The sequence below is a fragment of the Rousettus aegyptiacus genome, unplaced genomic scaffold (genome assembly GCF_014176215.1).
Source record: "Rousettus aegyptiacus isolate mRouAeg1 unplaced genomic scaffold, mRouAeg1.p scaffold_m13_p_13, whole genome shotgun sequence".
NCBI classification, from domain to species: domain Eukaryota; kingdom Metazoa; phylum Chordata; class Mammalia; order Chiroptera; family Pteropodidae; genus Rousettus; species Rousettus aegyptiacus.
In genome coordinates, this window is record NW_023416288.1 from 23262789 (window position 1) to 23282236 (window position 19448).

At 32.4% G+C, this 19448-nt stretch overlaps 1 long non-coding RNA gene across 1 annotated transcript in view; it reads right to left on the bottom strand.

Moving 5' to 3' along the window:
* Positions 1-879: 879 nt before the first annotated feature.
* Positions 880-19448, bottom strand: part of LOC107518755 — a 285466-nt gene continuing 266897 nt past the window's right edge. Inside the window, exon 4 of the long non-coding RNA XR_001598943.2 lies at positions 880-1722. This is a non-coding gene — a long non-coding RNA (uncharacterized LOC107518755). The remainder of the gene's footprint in view (positions 1723-19448) is intronic.

The window sequence follows — 19448 nt, forward strand, 5'->3', positions numbered from 1 at the left end:
CTACTCTAATACTTCCCCTTCTGTATATTGGAGACACAGTTATTCTTCCTACTTAAGGATAAATCTTTCTTCTCTCTTCCAACCTTGCCAAATTTCCCTCTATTTACCTGGGCCATTGAAACCCATGTACCATGAAACTGCATGTTCCTGTTCCATGAGAAGTGGTTTTGTTACAAATGTCTCCTGTAACAAACTGTTTTCCAGATCTTTAAAAGGTACATGTCCTTTGAGCCAACATGAGCACACACAGGATTAATCTATTTTAGAATATTTTATGTGATATTGAAAAGCATTGAGCTGTTTCAAGGTAAATAGGTTTAAAATAAGTTTGTACCTTTATAGACAATTAAAGCAACCATTCAGGTGGCTGACTTCACTGACAGCATTGGCAGTCTATCTTACCTGATAGAACAAATCCACAGAAAAATGTATTTATTAAACTCATGTCAAGTACCATTCCTCTGTAAAAATAATTATGGTACTACCATGTAGGTGAAGAATCAAAGGCACTTCTCTTGAAATTCATTGTGAAGTTAGACCAGACAGCAAGAAAATTCTCGACCCTCATCTTTGTAAAAATAGTCATTAATGGTATACATAAAAAAGAATAATCGATATTCTCTCTCTCCCTTTTTTCTTATAAGGCATTTGCATTTCTGAGAACTGTATTTTGACAGTGAACTTGTTCACTACCTTCAATTAAAGCTGCCACTGAAGTCTGAGGATGGATGAGCTTGCCAAAGCAAACCTGAGTTTCAAATATCACAGCTCCTGGTAACCAAGTTTTTTCACTCAAAAAAATTGCAACTTTCTACAAGAGCTGGGTGAGAGAAGGTTGCAATATCTCTCCTTTGCCCCTTTTGACCAAGTGCCAGGCCACTGCTAGTTTTAGGTCAAATATCATATTGCCCTTCCCTGCCCCTCAACCTTAGCCAGGACCATCTAGCACCCCTAAGTGTGGATGACTGGCTGGAGGCATTGTTAGGTCCTTCCTTCTAGGAGACCTCTAACATTGTTTGCAAATTAGAGCTTTGAAAACCAGTAGAAGAGTCTGGTCTTGTGAAGTCAAAGGAAAGGTCCCTTTATATTTTTTTCCCCTTAAAGACCTTTCTGTCATACTTATGCATAAAAAAAGGACACTCAAGATCTGTTCCCAGGTATTTTCCTACCTCAGCTTATGTGGAGTGCAGCTAACAACTTGCCCTGGGAGGGAAAAATAGGGCATGGATCTTTTCTTAACATATGTACCCTTTGATCACTGGTAGTTTTGCCTAATATAGCAGTAATTTGCATAAAACAAGTCTCTGAGATCCTTGAGATTTAGGATTTAGAGATACTTGCATTCATTAAATCATCACCACTAAAAAAATCCAAAGATAAAAGAACTGAGCTGCACTGTTTTCAAGATAATATCAAATTCAAAATGTTGCTTTTTTCCAACATGAAAAGAGAATTTGGACTCCTCCACAAGTAGACAAGAGATAGAGCTTTTTGAGATGGTTTTTTTTCCTTAGAGACATAGAAAAGGGATTACATCACATAAAAAGATAACTTCCTACAAATCTTCTTTAAACATCTTTTTCCCAAATTCCCATTCTCTAGTGCAGCTGCTCCTCTCTTTTCTGTTTCTCCCTGACCCACCAGTTACCTGAAGAAGTTCTCTTACACTCTTGGTCGGCACTGCAAGTAAAGGCCTTTGTCCACATTCCACTGTGCTGCATTCTAGCAGGGCAAGAAGATTGTAAAAATAAACAAGTTAGTATTTTCCGCTTTCATCATCAATAAAGAAAACAGGGATATCTAATAAAAACTAATGAAATTTGCTGGTAGTCTATGTGATAGTATACCTCTTCAAACTTTACACATGAAAACTAAAATTTAAGGGAAAAATAGCACTTTGCTTTTGACTCTTAGAAATGTACTGTTGGCATATTACACAAAGCTACATGGAGTCCTCAGTGACCAGTAACTAAACAGTAAATGTTACCCAAACATCTCATGTTGTTAGTCTTGTTAAATAACCTTCTTTCTGAGTAAATACGGTCATTATGTAAAATCATAAAAAAAAAAGTCCTAAGAAGTTGCACACTAATTCTTTACAACAATGAAATGATATTTCCTACTTTCCTAAGTCTGAGACAAAGTGTTATAAATTTACTTCAGGAAAGAGGGATTCCAATGAAGTCTATTTTATTGTTTTTTATTTTACAATACAGTTAGAAGAAAGAAATTCTGATCATTTAATATCAGGACAAGAACATTCCAACTTAAAGATAAAAGAAGAAGGAAAAGAAACTCTCCCAAAACAAATTCAACTAGAAAAAGTTGGGGGGTTTTTGTCCTCCTTTTTGTACATCTTTAGTCCTCTATTATAGGGTTGGCACCATCTATTTTTGTAAATAAAAGTATTGTCACACAGCAAACCACCATTTATATAATAATAATAGCTGCTTTCAGAGTTAAGTAGTTACAAAAGAGACTCTCTGGTCTGCAAAGGCTAACATATTTACTATTTGGTCCTTTACATAAAAAGTTTGCCAAACTCTGTTCTATCATATCTCATCAGTTAAAAAGCATTAATTTTTAAATCTAATACAAGATTTATTTTTACTTTTTCTCATATATAAATTTAACTTTGTTTACTGCATAAAGATAGTACACTACAAAATTCCTTCAAAATTCAATAGATGAATCCATATGCATTAAAATGCTATTTGAAACTGACAACACTTCACTCATTTATAACATTCTCTTTTATTCAGTGTTGTGAATTAGCAACACTGATGAGAGGACTTCAAGTATAACATCTCGTAATTCAAACATAAACTAACAAGAGCTGTGTGGATTTTTAGATTGTTATAAACTTAACTGTATCAAGAATGTTCTTCACATCATAATTAATTATTTTGTGTGGTCAAATGTTAATCCTTTTTGCAAATAGCTTTCAAGTATTATGGTTGAGAACATAGTTTTCTCTAAAAAGTCAAATCAAACTGGATACTAATCTTTTTCAGTATAAAATGCCCCACATCATTTCTGTGTTTATATGCATAGCTTATTTTAACAAAAGCATTATGTCTTAGCTAGGGCTGCCATAACAAAGTACCACAGACTGGCTGGCCTCAACAATAGACATTTACTTTCCTTCACAGTTATAGAGACAGAAGTCCAAGATCAAGGAGTTGGCAGTGTTGTTCTTTCTGGATCCACGAAAGAAGGATTTGTTCCAGGCCTCTCTTTGGCTTGTAGACGGCTATAATATCCCTGTGTCTTTACATGAGCTTTACTCTGTGTTCACATCCAAATTTCCTCTTCTTATAAGGATACCAGTCATATTGGATTAGATCCCACCATAAAGACTTCATTTTTAATTTTATCATCTCTTTAAATAGCCTGTCTACAAATATGATTACCTATGTGTTAATGTTTGGTTAGGACTTCAACATATGAAATTTTATTGAGACATAATTCAGCCCATAACAAGGGTACATGCTAAGTATTTAGGGTAAAATGAGTTTCAAATAAAATGTGCACCTGCCAATCCTTGCATTATAAGCCCAATAATAAAAATATTAAATTTAGATCTGAATACTGCAAAACTTATCTTGCTATTTCAGTGTCACGAATTTCATAATTCTGATTACATCATTCTATTCCTTTTCAGAATTGTTGATTTTGATACATTCTAGGATGTAGAATTCTCAAATAATCTTTACTTGTTAAAGGGTATAGCCATAAGAAAAAATATATATATTTTACCTGATGCGCTAAACCTCTTGGAGAAACATTGTCTTTTGGACTTAAAAAAAATAAAAGAGATAAAATTAACCTCGTTTTACTGAAGTTTTGGAGTCATTATTTTCTAGGAATAAATACTATATAAAATTCCTATTGTAGATCATATAAAATTAGGGATGTTAGACACATGTTCTATAAATCTATATAAATTTTCTATTACTTTCTCTGATGCTGACATGAGGAGTACTTAAATAATTTTTTCTATCTACTTGATGAATTACTAGTTAGAAAAATAGCAGGTTTAACACGTGAAGCTATAAGCTAAAAATGTCAGTATGTAAATACTTTTTTGAGAGTTTTGTTGTGCCAAGGGACCTGGTTACAAGCAATACCACTTTGATATTAGTTTTTGTTATTTGTTTAGGGCATTTTGTTTTCATCATTCTTTCCATGTGTCAGCTTTCTTGGGGCTTTAAGGAAGAGACTTTCACAGTTTACAGTTAGATAAATAAGAGTTTGGGGGAGGATTCGCTAAATACATACAGGAAATCATTTCATCAGTCACACTAGATCCTACCTCTACTAACATGAGGATATGCAACTGGTTTCATAGAGAACTGGACAAGAAACTTGTTGGATGAATCAACAACTTGAGCTCATCAGGTGGTCTATCTTCTTGCACTGACGAGTAAATAAGGTTGTGGACCAGTGGCCTACTGTCTGGTACGCAGCACCCCCTATTGGCAGATTTGATGCCAGTCCTCACAGAGGTTCTAGATATCCCTCAGGTGCCTATTGTACCCACGTGTGCGTCATTTCCCTCCTTCAATCAGCCATCGAAAGAATTGCAGCATTATTTTCACCTGCGTCACGACTTACAGTAGTTTAAGAAGGAAATAAATTGTTAGAGCCGCTTTCTTATAGAGTAGCTGTGTGTGTGGCATCTTGGGGTTTTGCGAGCTCCTCTTTCAAAAGAGCCTTCTGAATATACTCAGAAACTGGGGATACCCAAAAACACAGTGATGCAATAAAATGCACTATACCGCGCACTAAGCAAGAGTAGCACATTTCTGATGAAAAGAGGCCCTCAGTATGATTTTCAAGTAAAGCTGCAATCACTTCTTGGTACGATCGGGTAATGTGTATATTTTTTAGGATGGTAGAAAACAATTATACGTAATGCATAAATTACATTCCGCTAAAAACAACAAAAAAAGACTTCAAATTTTTACTTTCAATAAATTTAGAAAATTAATGCAGAAAATGAATACAAATGCTAAGTGATTAGTTTCCATATAAAAAAGACTTAGTTCAGAGCTTCAAGAAATTTACTTGTAAAATTAAATTGAATGAAAAATGTAAATGAATTGAAAATTCTATGAAAGATCATAAATAAAACATTATATAGTCTCAGTTACTAAATTTAAATGGCATCAGAAATTGGAGTTCAAAAAGAATGATGATTTGAAGTAGGCTTATTTAACATTTACAAAGATATAAAATAAAGACCATAATTTTAGCTGAATTTGCATATAGAATACTGAATTTTTATGTATTTTGACAACTGAAGAGGCATATGTAAATAAAATAAATGAAATTTGGAAAATAGTTAAAATATAGTATGTTTTATCCTTGGTAGTTGCCAGGAATCTTTAGGGAAAAAGACTGAAAAGTAAGGAACAAGGACTAGCCGAATTTTAATAATTCTACTAAGTCTTCGAGAGCAAAAGAGCTCTACTGTCTGTTTAGTTTTTATTCTTAAGTATTTTATCTGCTCTGGAACTTTACCTTCATTCGTAAGAATAATTGGCATAATTTCAAGGTAGTTATCCATGTCCTTTAGTATAAACTCCTGAAGGGCATTTACAGTCATAGGTCAATACAAACAAATTTTAGTATTTTAGTGTTTTAACAGAGTGAAATAATCATTAACCTCTCTATAATTGCTAACTCAACTAACTGACTTGGTAGAAATCAGCTCTAACCATTCAGTTCAGTCAGATCCCCCAAATGTGAACATTATATGAGCTTCTGTCTCTCACCTTCTATCTTTTTATTTTAAATATTCTCCCTTGTGTGACCCATGGCCACCTTCATCACTTATATGCTTATGACTCACAGATCAGAAACTTAAGGTTGGATGTTTTTTCTTGTATGTAGTTTCATACTAAACTTCACATGGATGTCAGACAGATACCTCAAACTTAACTGGTTCCAAAAGAAAGCTCGTATTCTTTGGGGAGGGTGTCAACTTCATAGAAGTATAATTTATATACAATAAAATATATCAATTTTAGGTGTACAATTTAATATTTAATAAGAATATATCAAATTCAAGTGTACAGCTTGAAAAATGTATACAATGAAGATATCGAGCATTCTTATAATACTGAAATGTTTCCTTTTGCCCTTTGCAGTTAATACTTTTCATCCTCAACCCTGGCAATTGTGGACATGGCTGTTACCACTAAAGTTTGCCTATTCTAGAATGTTCTGTGAATGGAATTATACGATATGTAGTTTTTTTTTTTTTTTTTTTTTTGCAGGGCTCTTTGAAGTTAACAGAAAGCTTTTGAGATTCAGTAATGCTGTATTTACCCACAGTCCATTTTTCTTTATATTGCAAAGCAGTATTCCATTTAATGGATATACCACAATTTGTTTATCCATTCATCAATTGATTGGCATTTAGGTTTCTTTCCAAATTCTGGCTATTATGAATGCACGTTTAACTTCACAAGAAATTGGCCATCTGTCTCCCCAAGTGTCTGTAGTGTTTTGCATTCCAAATAGCAGTTTGTAAGAGTTCCAGTTGCTGCACATCCTCATTAACACTGAGTATGCTCCGATTTTTCCATATGAGCCCTCCCAGTAAATGTGTTTTAGTATCACATTGTGTATTTAATTTGCATTTCCCAAGTGACCAATGTGTTTATTTGCCAGCCACATATCTTCTATAGTAAAGCGTCCAATATTTTGCCCAATTTTTATTGTGCTGTTTATCTTCTCATTATTGAACTGTAATTGAACAATTATAACTGGATATAGGTTTTGTAAATATTTTTATCCATCCTGTGATTTGACATTTCTTTAAATATCTTTTAAAGAAGAAAATATTTTAATGTTATCATTTTATGAATTCTATTTTATCATTTTATATAGATTTCGCATACATGTAAGTGTTCTAGTAAAGAAAATGTTGCCTAACCACAAGGTCACAAAGATTTTTTCCTATGTTTCCTTCTAGAAAATTAGGTTTTTTTGTTCTCATTTTAAATTTACAATTTAAGTTAATTTTTGCACATAGTGTGATGCAGGAATTGTTTAGTGTTGAGGATCGTGTGTGTGTGTGTGTGTGTGTGTATGTGTGTGTGTGTGTATGTGTGTGTTCAATCACTCCAGGGCCATTAATTTAAAAAGATTAACAGCCTTGTAATTTTTATTGGCCTCTGAATTTTTATTAAAAATCAATTGACCATAAATTTGTGGGTCTTTTTCTGAATATTCTGTTTTCTATATATCTGTCTTTCCACCTTAAATACTATCGCTTTATAAATCTTGGAATCAGACATAATAATCCAGCTTTGTTCTTCTTTTGTAAATGGTGTTGGTTATTTTAATACCTTTGAATCTCCATATAAATTTTAGAATCAGCTTGTCAAAGACTATTCAAAACAAAAAGCTTTCTGGAATTTAATGGAATTGTTTTGAATTGATTGATAAATTTAAGGAGGACTTACAGCTTAAAAATAGTAAGTCCTCCGATTCAAGAACACTTGATATTTTTCAGTTTATTAACATTTTCTTTAATATTGCTAGGAATATTTTTAATTTTCAGTATAAAGACTCAGTAAATCATTCCTAAATATTTCATAACTTTTTGCTGTAAAAATTGTATTTTTAACATTTTAATCTTAAATAATTGTTCATTGCTAATATACAGGAATACAATTTTTTTTAATATTAATCCTATAACCTTGCTAAACTTCCTTATTAGCTCTAGAAATTTTGTAGATTTCTTAGGATTTTCTATATAGACAAACATAACAGCTATGAGTAAAGACAGTTTAATTCTTCTTTTCTAACCTGGATGTCATTTATTTATTTTTCTTGCATTAATGCGTATGACAGATAATCCAGTACAATATTAAATAGAATTGGTAAGAGAGTATATCTTTGCTTTGTTCCAGATATTTAAGAGAAAGCATTCAGTACTTTCATTAAGTACCAATGACGCAGGCTATAAATTTTTCATAGATACCATATATCAGATTGAGGAAGTTTCTTTGTAATCCTAGCTTGCCATGAGATCATATCATAAATGGATATTAAATCTAGACAAATGAAAACTTAGAAGATGTTAAATTTTAATTTTTTTATCCCGTCTGTCTAATAGGTGTCTTAGAAAAAGATACAAGTAAAGATATCAAGAAGAGAAATAATAAAGAAGATATTTTTCAGATCTTTGTCCTACCCAGAAAGATATAATAAAGGGATAGTTCTCAGAGATAGAGACACAAGTTTTCATGTAAAAGGTTTCACATGTGTCCAATGCAATGAATGACAGAAGACCCATACCTAGACTCTCCTCAAAAAACTTTAGAATAACTAAAATAAAGATATTTCAAAAAATTCCAGAGTTCAGAAATAACACATCAGAAAGGTAATATGAATCAGATTGACATCAGACTTCTCATCAGCTACACAGAATGCGAAGACAAAATGGTGCAATATTTCCGAAGCTGTGAAGTAAAATGATTTTGGAAGCATATTTTAACAGCAAACTATGAACAAATAGATAAAAAATAAAGTTAGTTTTAGTCATGAAGAGACTCCATTAAATTTCTTTCTTTCCTACCTGTTTTTGAAAGGGAAAAAAAAACTTGATAATCTATCTCAGCAAAAACAAAAGCAACAACAACTAAAAAGAACACAATGGCACTAAAAAATAGTGATACTGAATCAGAATTGCAATAAAAATGTTTCAAAAAGACAGCTGAACAAAAGTCTGCAAAGCAGTTGATCTCAATGATTAATAGTCGATCCGCACAACATCATTAAGGATAAAATGAATCCTATTTGATAAGTAGTGTAGGTGATGACGTAGGGGTGATCTTATATATCTTAAATGAAAGTTAAAAACTTCAGGAATAACAAACATGCGTAAAAGCAAATCACAGCCTAGTATGCAAACTCCTAAAATATCACTTAATTTTGAGCCCTTGATTGATAGAATGTAAGAAATGAAAATGTCGCTGACTACACAGATTAAAGCAGTATCTGCAGAGTGACAGAAGTTTCTTGGGAAGACTGATTGCATTTCCTCTGGATGAGTCAGTTACAGTAATTGGTTCTGCAGTGAATAATATTTCCATACACTTAATGATGTTTATTATTTTTAAATCCTCCAAATTAAATCTATAAACAATCTATAAAAAAACATGATTATTAAAGAAAAAAAAAACTAGAGATGTGACCAATTCTGAAATTGTAAAAGCACTTATATAGCTGGCAGGAGTTGGGCATATGGGTCAGGGAGAAACTTGCTTGGAAGTTGGCTCACATAGATGAATATTAAGACATACCTGGAGTTGTTGGAAAGAGTTTCAATAAATAATATAAAGCTATAATGATAGACAATAAAAGAGCTAAAATAATGTGCATTGTACATTTTTTAAGTGAGATGATACATAAAAGTGGTATAAGTGATCTAACTTCTTTCACAATCAGGACTCAATATTATCTAAATTTGATAACTTTTATAATTGAGTTTTACGCATATTTTTTACAGTGGTGGTAGCTTTTCAACTGACTTCTTTAGAGGTTGTGAATTTGAACACCTTCAGGAGTCACTAGGTACTGTAAGTGAAAGAAGCCACCAGTAAAAAGAAACCATGGTAAAGAGACTGTGGCTGCCTCTTAACTCCAAGCACTTATTGCCAACCAGGAAGCAGGTCCAGTGTTGTCAGATATTCTAATTGTGCAAGAGAATTTGCATATAAAAATTTTTGCATAATCTTCAGATTTTGTGTATCAGAAATGCTTCAAGAATCAACATTGTAGGAACCAAGAACAAAATGTAATTCTAGGCCACAGCTTCTTATGAAACACTAATTTCCCATTCTGGTACCATAAATGGCCTTGTTCTATAAGCAAGACCTGAGAGTATGAATATATTTGGTGGCTTTTCATTTACGCAGGATTTGGTAATGGTATGCAGTGGAACAAGCCCTCAACTGGGACTCAGAAAAGTGTTATTCCTGTGCCATCTCTGTCACCCCTCAGCTGTGTGAACCTTGGTCAGGCCACTCCCCACTCTGAACTTGACTTCTTTATTGCTAAGGTTAGATTAGATAATTGAGTTTTAAAATTCTATTACTGGCTCTAAATTGTACCTATATTGAAATGAAACTAGCTGAACAGAAAAAAAGAAAAAGGCACGGGTTTACAAAAGAAGAAAGAAAAGAAAGGAAGGAAGGAAGGGGAGATAGAAGTGAGAGGAGAGAGAGAGAGAGAAAGAGAGGGGGGAGGGGAAGGGAGGGGAGGGGTGGGGAGAAGAGGAGAGGAAGGAAAAAGTGGCAAAAAGACTTTCTTTCACTGCGTTCCCAAATGAAGAAGTTCTAAGTCATAAGGACAAGGAAATAAAATTGAAGTGAATTTTCACTCTGTTCACATTACAGGTTCAAAACAGCCCAGATATTTTTACATTGGGAAACAGCATCTTATTCCTCAAAGAAAATAGACATCAACAATTATATTGACCTAATTTCAAAACAATATGCCAAGAAGATTAAGGTTGAAAAGGAGGGGAAAATGTGGGTAACAATATAGAATGGCAATAGGAACAGACCATATTTTATAGGGAATCAGTCATCTTTATGTAACTTAGCCCTTGATTCTGCAGGTGCCAAATCTAACCAAAGATCCCAAGTATTAAAAAAAAATAAGACTTTTAGTATTTTTTTGTGTTAACCCTTTACATCATTATGCTTCCCTAATCAAGTAAAGAAAGCTCTGTGTTCAATTCTTAGACTCAGTCTTGATTTCAACAGGCAAGGTGGAAAAAGTTTTACATTTAAAGTGAGATTTCCAAAAGAGTAGATCTTAAAAGTCCTCATCACAGAAAATAAATAAATAAATGTAACAATGCATTGAGACAATGTTAACTAAACAGTATGGTGATCTTTAACCAATATTTACAAATATAGAATCATTATACTGTACAGAATACAACTCTATCTCCATTCATCTCAAAATTACACTTGGAGTTGGGGCAAAGTATTATTTTCTCTCTAGAATAGTGCTGAATTTCATAAAGCAGCCCATGTTCTAGCATGGTGTATGGATGGTGTGCATAGCTTAAAATCTCTCTTCTCTCCCATGAAAGAATGAAGGGAAATAAACTGAGGTAGTGATGGGTGATGTGTGATTATAAAATCTGTAGACACAGGAAGGATAAGGCATAAAGGAAAATGAGGGGAAGAGATGGAGTAGATTTCAAGGGCTGCTCTGTTGTAACCATCTTTAAGAAAGAACTGAATTTCCCAAATCACCTTTTCTTTCTTTGTTGAAAATTCATTCACTCTTCAGTCTATACTGGAATTGATCATTTGCTCAGCAATAGGTGAAAAGAGGCTGCCTTGGTCTTGAAAAGCCCTTTCTATAAGAGGAAAACAATATTAACCATGACTTTCTTGTTAAGCTGCCAAGGGCACCCAAGGGCTTTTAAAAATGTCATTGCCCGGCTTTCTGCTTACCCATTGAGACTCTTTAGTGCAGTGAGGAAGGAATATGCTGTATCACTTTCATCTTACCTGACTCTATACCACAGTGAGGTTGAAAACACCTGAAGAGAAATGGCGGGTCCCAACTGACCCTTATAGCATCATTGAGATGGCATAGAAACTATAGAGAGTTAAAAAGTGAACCTTCATTTTGTGTTTCCAGTGATTCTAATGAACTTCGGTAGTTTGAATAAACATTTTTTAATATTTTAATCTGAATAACATTTGCATAGGGAATTGGCATACAAAATAAAATTTAATTAAAATATCTTTATTAGGCACAATCCATATGTTTTAAATCAAACAAAATATAAAACATGGCTCCTACATGCTTGCACACCTGTGTACATGTGATAGCATGAGTTGGAATGAAAGGTATGAGAGAAGCACTAAAAAAATAAATTTATTAACAAAAATAAAAATGATATATTAATGTGTCATATTACAAGTAGAGAAAGTAAATAAATATTTTACTGTACACTGAGCATATCAGACCTATTATTAAGCTGTATTTAACCACATCCTCTTATGTTGTTACTTTTCAGGCACAGCAATTCTTTGGAATCCTATTTGATGTGCTGGCCTATAACATTTGACCACACTTACAGCACAAGTGTAAAATCAATTTTCTCTTCTCCCATTTATCTCTGTACTGATGTTAGTTGGCTCTCTAATGGAATGATTCTTCTGGAGAGGTAGTTATTTTACTTCAGAGTGGCATTTCAGAAGTCTTAAATGGGCTGAAGAGATGGCATGTGACCTTTAGGAATATTTTAGTTCAATATTTCTTTGAAAAAGAACTATTTAACCCTGTGTATGTTATTATATTGCTGATGCCTCTTTTGTTCCTGTTTGTATTCACTGTACCATAAGAAAGTTTGGTTTTCTTTATGTCAGAACAATGTTGGAGTTCTATTAACTGCAAAATTTGATACTTGTGTCTTTGTTAAAAGTGATAATTTCACAATTAAACATTGTGTATTATAAAACGGCTTCTCGATTATATTTTCTTTAAGCAGAATATCATTTTCTTAATCTTGTTTATCATAACTTTTTTTGATATATGCAAATACCAAATATCTACATGAAAAGGACATCATTTTTAAAACACCATATGGCAGCTAATCTACTTCTTTGGAGAACTTGTTTATTAATCACTGTATTTTTTAAAAAAAGAATATTTAACTTTCACTATACTTAAAATTTTTCATATATTTTTACCTCTTACATCATTTATATTTTCTTTCTTAAATAAATTGATACTTAATTTTATTTTCAATTGAAGATTATTTATAAAATCTTAAGATGTAGTATCATACTCTATTTTACTTATCTAACTTTAGAAGTAATGAGCTATTAAATACTAATTTTAGCATTCTTTTTTAGTAAATTTTTCTCCCATAATTATACTTTGTCTTTTTTTAATCACTGTATAAATTTTAAAAAATTCTCTTCTAGCAGATATATGCTCTGAAAATATTATCTTTAGTACAGTAACTGTACTTCCTAAATCTCACTCCATTACCCCAAACAGTAACTTTGAAAAAAAACTCTTTCATATGTGGGGAAAGAGTCTTAGTATTAACCTTTAGAATTGGACAACATATATTTTAGTATGTTCATCGTGAATTACAACTGTTTAATTCCTTTTTCAAAATGTAAATAATTCATAATGACAAAGGTTATGGGGAAGGTTTTTTGACAATAGAAAAAAATAAATATATTTGTTAAATCTTCCTTTTGTGTTCTTCTAAAAAAGATTTTTGTGTGTACTTCTGTTATTATGGTATATAAAATGGCCACATTGTTATCTACCAAGCATACACCCAATATTTTGAATATCTTTGTGTATATTCTATAAATATCTGTTGACCACAGACCTACTTTCCTAATCAAGAGGAAAAGGTAAATCTTATCCCTGGAGAATTATAAAAACTGAGCACATCATGATTTTGACCCTCTGTCCCCACCACCACCTCAAGATATTTCATACAGGTAAAAGTTTACCCAAAACCTCAAGAGGAAAACAAATGACCCAAGCAGAGAAATATACTGTAGACGGTGAGATGAAGGGAGACTTTTTGCTTGGCGACAGACAGATAGATGAACTTGAAGTCCTGTGTCCTGAACTTCTTTCCCCTTACCTACTTCTGACAAGATCAAACTGTTGATATTAAAACTTAAGGAATTTTGCTTTACTTTTAGTAAAGAAGGAAATCAAGTGTTCACAACTGGTGACCAGGACCAACCCATCCCAATGGTAGCAGCCATATTCAAAACTAGATCTTCAAGGGTACTAAAGCCTAAAAAACAGACTCGAGACTTTGAAGTGAATATTAACAAATACAATAACATATTATATTACAGCACATTCAATATTAAGAATATATGTGAGAAAAAAATGTTCTACTATTTTGTGTGTGTGTGTGTGTGTGTGTGTGTGTGTGTGTGTCTGTGCGCATTGTGAGACAGATTTTAGTTTTTCCAGCAGATGGTAGTTAGAATTTGCTTCTCTCCCCACCATGGTACTGGCTTCTAAAGCAAGGCAGGTTTCCTCATTCCCACCTCTCACATGGGTGGCCCAGGATAATCTTTCATATGGTACTGAAACAAGAGATTACTATCTACACTACAGCTTTTATTTAAACTAAGAAAGTGAGTTTGAAGAGAACCCTATTGATCCCTTAATATGATCCCCCAATCTGGATCATATGCAACTTAGGTTGTATAAATTTTGAATTTGATAGTTGCTTAATGCTCTGAATGGCAAAACTTGGAACACATCTCAAATATCTAAGCTTGCATTTGTCTGTTTATTTACAAATCAATACTACAAAAAACCGATTCAAAAGCACTTGAGAAATCTCATTTATGAAATAGTACTTTGAGTTATCTAGTTTCTTCCCTATTCTTAGGAACTCTAGGTGTCTCAATTTTACAATGTTTCTACATCTTCATGTCCAGTCACCAAGCAAAATAATAATTTTGAGCTATGTGTGTATATGTGTGTATGTGTATGTGTAAAATATATATATATACATATATATGTATGTATGTATGTATATATAAAATACTTTTAGAACCAGAATAATAATTTGACTTTGCTAAAAGCCATCACATATTCTTTCAAGGGAGAACCATAGTAATGTTAAAATAATATTATTAAATACTAAATATTTTAAAACATTTCATGGCCAAGAAGCAAATATTTATAATTTACTGTTACTGCTGGTAATAGAATATTACTAGGGTTTAAAACAGATTCTTAAATAACATTTTTTACTTTATTAAATAACATGTTTTACTTTATTATTTCTAATTAGCACAAGTGTTTATAAAGTTTTCCATTTTTGTAGCTGGGGTCCACATAACTAAAAAGAATAGAGCATAAGATAGTTCCATCATTCTCGTGGTCTTGTTAGAAATGAGGGCAGGGAGATTGCATTGCATTAAATGCTTTATTTCCAGTTCCTGGAAGAGTACCTCATGTATAACAAATAAACCATCATTTATGAATAAATGAACATGCAATCTGATAAGACCAACTTATTATTCTGCTTTATTAATAACAATGGCAATAATTATTAGACAAATTATGTTGTTTCTGATTCAACCTGATAAGAAAATCATGGTCTCCTATAAATGACCTATGTATATATTTCTTTATGCAAGCTTCTTTATAAAAGATTTGAAACAAAATAAAGAACTGTTTGAGAACAATCAACCTGAAAAACCATCTGAAGACTAGATGAACAGAGGTTCTATAACTAAGAATATAAAGAAGGAGCCAAATTAAGACTGGAATGAGGGATGAAGATGCTAAACGGACAACCACACACCCACATGTGGCAGTTAAGAATCAGAAGTGCTATCTCAACTGTGTAGATTATGCATTGAAGAGAAAGTGTCCCCAGCCCCACACCAGGCCCCCAGCCCAGAGCACCAGCATTAGGAATAGAAGCCCCAACACCTGGCTGTGAAAATCAGGGGAGATTCATTTCATCTGGGTGAAAAGGAAGGCTGCTGGAAACCCAGGCCCACACCAAGACACATTAAATTAAAATGGCAAAGGTTAAAGACAAAGAGAGAATCTTAAAAACAGCAAGAGAAAGACAGTTATCTACAAGGAAGTTCTCATTAGAATGGAATGTCAGCTGATTTCTCAACAAAAACTTTATAGGCCATAAAAGATTGGCACAAAATATTCAAAGTGATGAAAAGCAAGGGGCTACAACAAAGACTACTTTACCCAGAATGACTATAATTTAAAATTCAAGGTGAGATAAAAAGCTTCCCAGACAGAAAAATTCTAAAGGACTTCATCACCACCAAGCCAGTATTACAAGACATGTTAAAGGGACTTTTTTTAAGAAGAAGAAGGAAGAAAAAAATAGAACATAAATAAGAATAATAAAATGGTAATAACTATGTACCTATCAATAATCACTATGAATGAATTGACTGTTTCAATCAAAAAACATAGGGTAGCTAAATGGATAAGAAAATAAGACCCATACACGTGCTGCCTACAGGACATCAACCTCAGATCAAAAGACACACTCAGACTGATGTAAAGGGATAGACAAAGATATTTCGTGAAAATGGAAATGAAAAAAAAAAAAAAAAAGCTGGGGTAGCAATAATTATATCAGGAAAAAAATAGACTTTAAAACAAAGGCCATAACAGACAAAGAAGAACATTTCTCAATGCTAAAGGAATCAATCCAACAAAAGGATATAATCTTTGAAAACATTTATGCACTCAATATAAGAGGGCCTAAATATATAAATCAAATGTTTACAGTCATAAAAGGAAAGATCAATAGGAATATGGTTATACTAAGAGACTTTAACACTGCATTGACACCAATGAATAGATCTTCCAGGCAGAAGAATCAACAAGAAATCAGTGGCTTTGAATGACACATTAGACTAGATGGATTTAATTGATAATTTTATAGCATTTCACCCCAATTCAGAAAAATATACATTCTTTTTAAGAGCACACAAAACATTTCCAAGATATATCACATGTTAGGCCACAAAACAGGTCTCAATAAACTTAAGAAGTTTGAAATCATATCAAGTGTCTTCTCCGACCACAATGGTATGAAACTAGAAATAAATTTCAAGAAAAAAACTGAAAAACACACAAACAGATGGAAGCTAAATAACATGCTACTAAACAATGAATGAGTTAACAATGAGATCAAGGAAGAAATCAGAAGATCCTTGAGAAAAATAAAAATAAAAATGGAATAACCCAAAATTTGTGACACAACGAAATCAGTTCTAAGAGAAAAATTCATACCAATATAGACCTACCTCAATAAACAAACAAACAAAAACCCCTCAAAGAAATAAACTAACCTTACATCTAAAGAAACTAGAAAAAGAACAGCAAACAAAGTCCAAAGCAAGTAGAGGGAAGGAAATTATAAAGCCCGGACCAGAAATAAACAAAATAATGTCTAAAAAAAATAAATAATACAAACAACAAATGAAACCAAGAGCTGGTTCTTTGAAAGGATAAACAAAATTGTGGGCTCCACAGAAATACAAAGAATTATAAGAAAACACTATGAGCAATTATATGCCAATAAATTGGACAATCTGGAAGAAATGGATACATTTCTAGAAACATACAATCTTCCAAGACTAAGAAACAGAAGATCTGAACCAACTGATTACTACTAACAAAATCAAATCAGTAATCAAAAAACTCCCAAACTTCTAAAACACAAAACACAAAAGTCCTGGACCAGATGGCTTCACAGGTGAGTTTTACCAAACACTCAAAGAATTAACACCCATACTTCTCAAACTATTCCAAAAAATTCAAGTGGACGAAAGGCTTCCAACCTCATTTTACAAGGCCACCTTTACCCTGATTCCAAAAGGCAGACAAAAACATTAAAATAAGTTATAGGCTGATATCTCTGAGGAGCACAGATCTGGAAGTCCTCAACAAGATATTAACAAACTAAATTCAGCAATGCATTAAAAAAATTATAAAACATGATGAAGTGGAATCTATTTCTGGGATGCAAAATTGGTTCAATATTTTCAAATCAATTTACGTGATATACTTCATAAACAAAAGGAAGGATAAAAGTCATATGATCATATCAATAAATGCAGAAAAGTTTTTGACAAGATTCAGCATCCAATTACGATAAAAACTCTCAGCAAAGTGTGAATAGAGGGAACATACTTCAACGTAATAAAGACCATTATGCGAAAAATCTACAGCTAACATCATGCTCAATGGTGAAAGCTAAAGGCATTTTCCTTAAGATCAGGAACAAGACAACGATGTCCAATTTCATCATTTTCATTCATCATAGAATTAGAAGCCCTAATCACAGCAATCAGACAAGAAAAAGAAATAAAAGGCATCCATATTGGAAAGGGAAAAGTAAAACAATCATTATTTGCAGATGACGTGATATTATATAACGAGAACCAAATGAATTCCAAAACTATAAGAACTGGTAAATGAATTCGGTAAAGTATCAGGATACAAAATTAATATTCAGAAATAAGTTGCATTTTTATATACCATGATGAAATATCAGAAAGAGAAATTAGGAAAACAATTCCAAATCCAATGCATCAAAAAAAAAATTAAATACCTGAGAATAAATTTAACCAAGGAGGCAAAAACCTGTGCTCATAAAACTATAAGACATTGAAGAAAGAAAATACAAATAAATGAAAGCATATACTGTTCTCGTAGATAGGAAGAATTAAATTAAATTAAATTAAATTAATTAAATTAAAATGTCCATACTACTGAAAGCAATCTACAGATTCACTATAATCTTTATCAAAATACCAATAGCATTTTTCACAGGACTAGAAAAAATAATCCTAAAATTTATATGGAACCACAATAGACCCAAAATAGTCAAAGCAAACTTGAGAAAAAAAGAACAAAGTTGAAAGTATCACACTACTTAATATCAAACTATACTACAAGGCTCTAATAAGTAAAACAGTATGGTATGGCATAAAAACAGACACGTAGATAATGGAGCACAATAGAATATCCAGAAATAAATCCACACTTATATGGTCAATTAAGCTATGATAAATAAGGCAAGAATATACAATGGGGTATAGGCAGTCTCTCCAAAACATGTTGTTGGGAAAATTGGACAAACATATGCAAAAGAATGAAACTGACTCACTTTCTCATACAATACGCAAGAATACTCAAAATGGATCAAAAACTTAATTGTAAGACCTGAATCTGTAAAATTCCTAGAAGAAAACAGGCAGTAAGCTCTTTGACACTGCTCTTAGTAATATTTTTTTGGATATATCTTTTTGGGCAAAGAAAACCAATAAAAAAATTAACAAATGGGAGTACATCAAACTAAAGAGTTTCTACACAGCAAAAGAAACCATCAACAAAACAAAAAGACAATCTGCTGAATGGGCAAAGATATTTACTAATAATTGTTACATTTAATAAGGGATTAATATCCAAAATATATAAGGAACTCATATGATTTAACACAAACAAATAATCCAATTTTAAAAAAATGGGCAGAGGACCTGAATAAACATTTCTCCAAAAGGGGCATACAGATGGCCAATAGATATATGAAAAAATTCTCAAAGTCACTAATCATCAGGGAAATGCAAATTAAAACCACAATGAACTATCACTTTATACCTGTCAGAATGGCTATCATCAATAAATCAACAAACAAGTATTGGCAAAGATGTGAAGAAAAGGGAATCCTCCTGCACTATTGGTGGGATTGCAAATTGCTGCAGCCACTATGGAAAACAGTATAGAGTTTCTTCAAAAATAAAAAAATAAAAATAGAACTACCTTTTGACTCAGAAATTTCACACCTGGTTATTTATTTAAAGAAATCTAAAACATTATTTTGAAAAGATATATGTACCCCT